The sequence below is a fragment of the Sitophilus oryzae genome, unplaced genomic scaffold (genome assembly GCF_002938485.1).
Source record: "Sitophilus oryzae breed Bouriz unplaced genomic scaffold, Soryzae_2.0 scaffold_1658_pilon_pilon, whole genome shotgun sequence".
NCBI lineage: Eukaryota > Metazoa > Arthropoda > Insecta > Coleoptera > Curculionidae > Sitophilus > Sitophilus oryzae.
In genome coordinates this window covers 697529-703664 of record NW_022146345.1, presented here as the reverse complement: position 1 = coordinate 703664, position 6136 = coordinate 697529, and positions in this window count along the sequence as shown.

Below are 6136 nucleotides of genomic sequence, written 5' to 3'. Positions count from 1 at the left end.
TGATTTGTCCACAAGTAAGTACAGTTTTTTAAATGTGGAACATAAAAAAACTTGTATACCTATTACCTTTTATCATTAGCCCTGTATATTATTGCATTTTTGGCTTCCTCGCCACTTTACATAATCCTATGATATTATTAAATATGTTTCGATAGATTCAGAGATATTAATAAATAAATTTAAAAAAAAGTCGTGTTTTCATCCTTTCCAAAAAATATTAAAAATACAACAAATGTTCTGAAATCTAAATATATATATACTATACTAAATATTTACTATTGTTGTTCTGTACATACTTTGCTATAAATAACTACACAGGGTGTTCCAAAATTCTATGCCAAACTTTCTAAAATATAAAATAATTTTCCTTGGTTTGTTAAATTGAACACCCTCTATCCTGTATATTATTCCTTTGTTAGATGGAGAATTGAAAAATTAATATTTTTCAAAATTTAAGTAGGTACTTAAATTTTTTAACGGTTTGGCAAATATTCGCGTTTTGTTACATATGACTCTTTCAACGATGAAATATCAGACTAATATCAACACAAGATACACATATTTTGAAATATTTTAAATATAAAAAATGTGCATCTGTTAATTCTCCATCTAACAATGAACATACAGGATGTTCTATTAAAAAAAATAAAGAAAACTTATTTTATATTTCAGAAACTTTGGCATAGAATTTTGAACACCCTGTTTAGTTCAAGATTGCGATATTTATAGCAAAGTAAGTACAGACCAATAATAGTAAATATTTAGTATAGTTTTGATTTTAGAACATATTTCTTGTGTTTTTAATATTTTTTTTTTAAATATACTTCTTTTTTTTATTTATTATTTATTAATATTTTTGAAACTATCGAAACATAATATCTTTAGGATTAACCCAATCTATAATAATAATATCTTAGGTAAAGTGATCAGAAAGAAAGCCAAAAATACAGGGTGTTATTCCATTTAAAAAGAATCATCCCGATTTACCCACACTTTTTTAAGCCACCCTGTAGAGTTAGAATGATAACAGCACAGCCATTTGAATTCTTTTCTACTGTCAATAATATATGAAAAAACTTGTAATCAACTTAGAAATTCATATTATATAATATATCCTGTGTTCTTAAAACTAAAAAAAACCTTTCTTGATATTACAGGGTTGGTATAGAAATCAGTGCGACTCCCTGCAAATAAAGGGCTATTTCAAAAAAAGGGCAGATTTGGGAAAGCTGATTTTTTTATACGTGTATCAACATATCTTAGAGATTTTAATTTTAATAAATTAAAAGCGGAACTCCGTGGAACTCCCCACCAAGCAAAAAACCTCACATTACATTTGTAACATTGCAGTCAATCCCCAAACAGTTTGCTATGTAATGTTAATTTCTAAACGTTGTGTTGTGATTGATGAAACCTTGCTACAGAAACATTGTCTTTGAATGGTGATTAAAACGTTTTTTTCTGCAACATTGCAACAAAGATTCAAATGAAAGATCCGCGCAAGTTAATAATAATTAATAATATAACAAATATACTATAAGATAAAAGAAAAAAACGGCGTCTAGTTGGCTTGGAAATGAATATCGATGACATTCCCCATATAATTTTACATATAAAATATATAAAATGACAGCGATTTTCTTTTCATAGCCATCGTTGACGCATTTTTTTGATCATACGGTATAAGTTAGAAGTTAGGTTAGGTTAATGCAGTTGTTTTTTTTTCATATACGTATTACTTTTTACAAATATACTCAGGGTTCCCTATTTAACCCCATGTACAATTTCTGTGCCGTAAGAAAAAGACAACATAACCCAACTCCATATTAAAACTGCATAAGTCTATTTCACCCGGATATGGATTGAACTGCGATTGCGCCAAACTCCGATTGATTGTTGTTTTAGTTCTGTTTGGATTACTTTTTATTTGTGCGCGTAAAAGTGTGGTTTTGTTTAGTTTATTGTTTCCAACTATTTTTTGATATTTTTCCAACTCCCATGATAATGTGTTATAAATAATAAAAATATAAATAAAATTGAAGGTTAGCGCACAGAATATACTAACGAAAAGAAACCCAAGTTCCTTGTAATAAATCGGTTCCATTTTCGTAACGCCATCTCTCGACATAGCTGACATTATAAGGGCTTGCCAAGGGGTGCGGGGAATTGGGAAATACACTTTTTATTTTAATTATATTTTATTCCCTATTTGCAATTTTATTTTTTAAAACATATTATGTGAAACAAATCCGCATAATATGTCTTAAAATAAAATTACAAACTTGAAACTAAAAGAATTAAATAATCTGAAAATCTACAAAGTTTATTGATAAAAAAAAGTTAGGCTATGCAAATTGATAAATATATTAAATATAACATCTTTGGTTCATAACATTGTTAAACAAACATTAACAAATCATAACATATCAGATCATAGAACTAAAAAGTTACTATTACATTAAAACAGGTGATACAATACTTCAAAATTAATTTTAACATAATATCAAAATCGAAAATCAAACTGCAAACACAACCACACTTATCACGTAAGAAATTAACACACACTTCCACGGCAAAATGTCCAAGAAAGACTGCATAATCATTCACCTGATTGGTCCTGGTGAACTGTCGTAGCTCAACGTCGTATTGTCGGTAAGCAAAATCCCTTTCCAAAAACTTTTGACGATCAGCGCCGCGTCCGTCATAATTGGGAAAGTTTTTGCTGGAACCATTTTTCGATATTTTTCCAACTCCCATGATAATGTTATAAATAATAAAAATATAAATAAAATGAAGGTTAGGGAAATGTCAGTCAACCACTTCCTTTAAAAACATCGACCAATGAAAACTTCTTCAGGTGAGGCATGCTCAGTTAAATGAATATCCGGGTGAAATAGACTTATGCAGAATTCCATATTGTTCTTTCACTGTTTGGGCTTCACTTTTTGGAGATTAGGCTGAGTATATTTGTAAAAAGTAATACGTATATGTTTTTTTACGTTTTTGGTATCACGTTTTATGCTTTTCGAATGATATTTTAATGAATGTAAATGTAAGTATAATTTTATTATCATGTGTGTTTTAATAATGCTTAGCTATGAATAAGTATAACAAATTTTGTTTAGTTTGTTTATAAGCTAAATTTTGCTTTAGGTTAGCTTTTAGCCAACTGAAAATTGAAGTAGATAAAACCAGGATACGAGTATATCAATCTAATGATAAAATCACAAATAATATTCAGTATTAATTATTCTCAATAATATTTTTTAATGATGTTTTAAGGATATGACATAGAATAAATATTTAGTTTGTTTGAATCATAGATATCGAATCTCTGGTTTTTGCTTTCTTTATTAAGCCTAGAGCTATTCTTTGAGCTATCATACTCCTTCGCCATTCAACGATATTTTTTTCAAAGTTCTATTAAAGATTTTTTTTAAATGGCTAAAGAATACAAGGACGCGTAACGCTGTAAATATGTGATGCAGAGATATAGAGGTAATGTCTATATCTCTGATGTGATGTTAAAGGACGCCATTTTAATGCACGTATGTATAATTTGATTATCATGAGATAATAGTGTTTTAATAATGCTTAGCTATGAATAAGTATAACAAATTTTGTTTAGTTTGTTTATAAGCTAAATTTTGCTTTAGGTTAGCTTTTAGCCAACTGAAAATTGAAGTAGATAAAACCAGGATACGAGTATATCAATCTAATGATAAAATCACAAATAATATTCAGTATTAATTATTCTCAATAATATTTTTTAATGATCATTTGAGATTTTTAAAATAAGGACATAAAGGGGCCTCAAAGATTACTGTCACAAGAGGTAAGTTACTCATTGTTTTATTTATTACAACTGATTGTATTTATTTTTACTACTTTAGAAATGATTGGATATAGATTTCAAAACTTTACCGAAGAGGAATTTGAAACCATGAATAAGACAATTCAACATGCGAAGGCAAAATATGAAAGATTCAAAAAATCAATTAAAATATAAGTTTGCCTTTTTACTTTATTTGTACATATATTTAATGTTATACTTTCCTTTTGTATTTTATAATAAGAAATATATATGTTTATACTGTACCTATATATATTTTGTATTATTTCAGACATTCAACTTTAAGATTTTTTTAGAAATTCGACTCAGAGGTCGGAGTTGTGTAATTCCTTATTTAATGAGCAACCGAAAAGATCAGTAAGTTCTCAGTACTCGACTGTATTTTTGATATTTTTGAAACAAGTAAGTGATAAACATTGCCTGGAAACTTATATGGTGAAATTTTGAGTGGTAGGAAAAATAATTTTTAGAGGTTACTAGTTTATTTGGTTGCCTGTGATATGCATATACAGGGTGTTTTCTAATTAATCTAAAAAATAAAAAATCGTTAGAAAACGGCTTAAGGCAGGCTCTTAATAAATATATTTATTTTTTTTCTCGGCAACCGTTTGATGAACAAGAAAAACTCAAAAGATCAATTTTGTTGAAAAAGGATGACCAGTCAAGAAAAAAATATATTTTCTTTAAAAAAGCAGTAGTGTACCATTTGTGTTAAGCAAAATATCGATTTTTTTTTTAATTTTTAACACCCTGTAGATCAGAAAGGAAGTACTTTAGACCTAATGGTTATATCAAAATTGTTTTAAGAACAAATGAGAAATCACACCACAATTTTTTAGACTAATTAGAAAACACCCTGTATATTGTCAACTTGACAATGATTGTTGATAAATCAAAAAATACCTTTTCTGTGAAAAAAGCTCGATTTTCGCAGGAAAATTTTTGGTTTTTATTGAATTTGGGCCTGCGTCTGCAAATATCGGTATGTTTTTTAATATTCTATCTATCCAAATTTTAAATATCATAGTCAGAAATAGTTTTATTATTTATTAACTGTAAAAATGGTATACTTATAAGTTTTATCAAATATTGTGATTTACTTCTACCTTGTAGTCAAAATTTATATTTAATAAACTGTAAAATATATATATTCCTATGTTTTATTAAAATTAGTTACTCTGATATACTAATATATCAGTGTAACTTTAAAACTAAATCCGCTGAAATCAAAATATAAACATAAAAAATATTTACAGCAGAAAAGGCGAAGGCGCTGGGTTAAACGTAGTCTCTACTAAGAACACGGAGGGGCGCTTTGACCAAAAATTTTACTATTAAGTTTCATATCTATCTTAATAGAAGATTATTTTCTTTTATATATGGTGATAAATTTCCAATTTTTATTTGTTTTTTTCTTTGAAGTGACACTATCGCGATTTATCGAAAAAGATTCTAAAATAGTTGGTTGTGTAGCGTGCGGTAGATCTCGGCAAAAATTGAGTGAAATAATGGAACAACTTTTCGCTAGTAAGTGACTGTATAATATACATACCTACGTGTAGTAAACCGATCATTTATGAAATTCGCTTAAATTAACTAAATTATATATTTTTCTTGCATTTTAGCTTTTATTTATTACTTGTCAAAGATTAGATGTCAAAGAATTTAGATCCGTTAATTTGACTTACCTGCTTCAGTAGCGTATCGGATGTTTGTGTTAATAAATACTTATTATAACTTATCTATTTTGATTAGAATTATATATTTTTATAACAATTTTAATAACTACCAACATTTATTCACAACGTAAAATAAAACAACAAATTATTGAGTCTACCTCACGTCTACCCTACATCATAGTTTTACATTTTTTAAATAAAATTAGAACGACACTGATAAACCGGAATTAAAGTCGGCCATATTTGAGGCCCATCGCGGTGTACCTAAGATTTTTGATATGCTCCTTCCTAAGTCTTCTTATTCAAAGGTTTTTTTTCAATTTGCTTGACAAATTCGACTTTCTTGGTAGGGATATATTTACACCGAGCATTTTTAATTTTTCTAAGTCAATGGATATAGAGATATGCATATTTTTATCAATATTGTTTGTTTTTCGTCAATACAATATTAATAAAAGTATATTATACCTATCTGAAAGTCTACAATTTAATACCCATTAATGTTTCTGTTGATTATAACCTATTACTGATGTATTATTTTTAACATAAAATTGCTAATGTTCGTAAAAAAACTTTTTCATTAATTGATAAGTAAATATTAAAA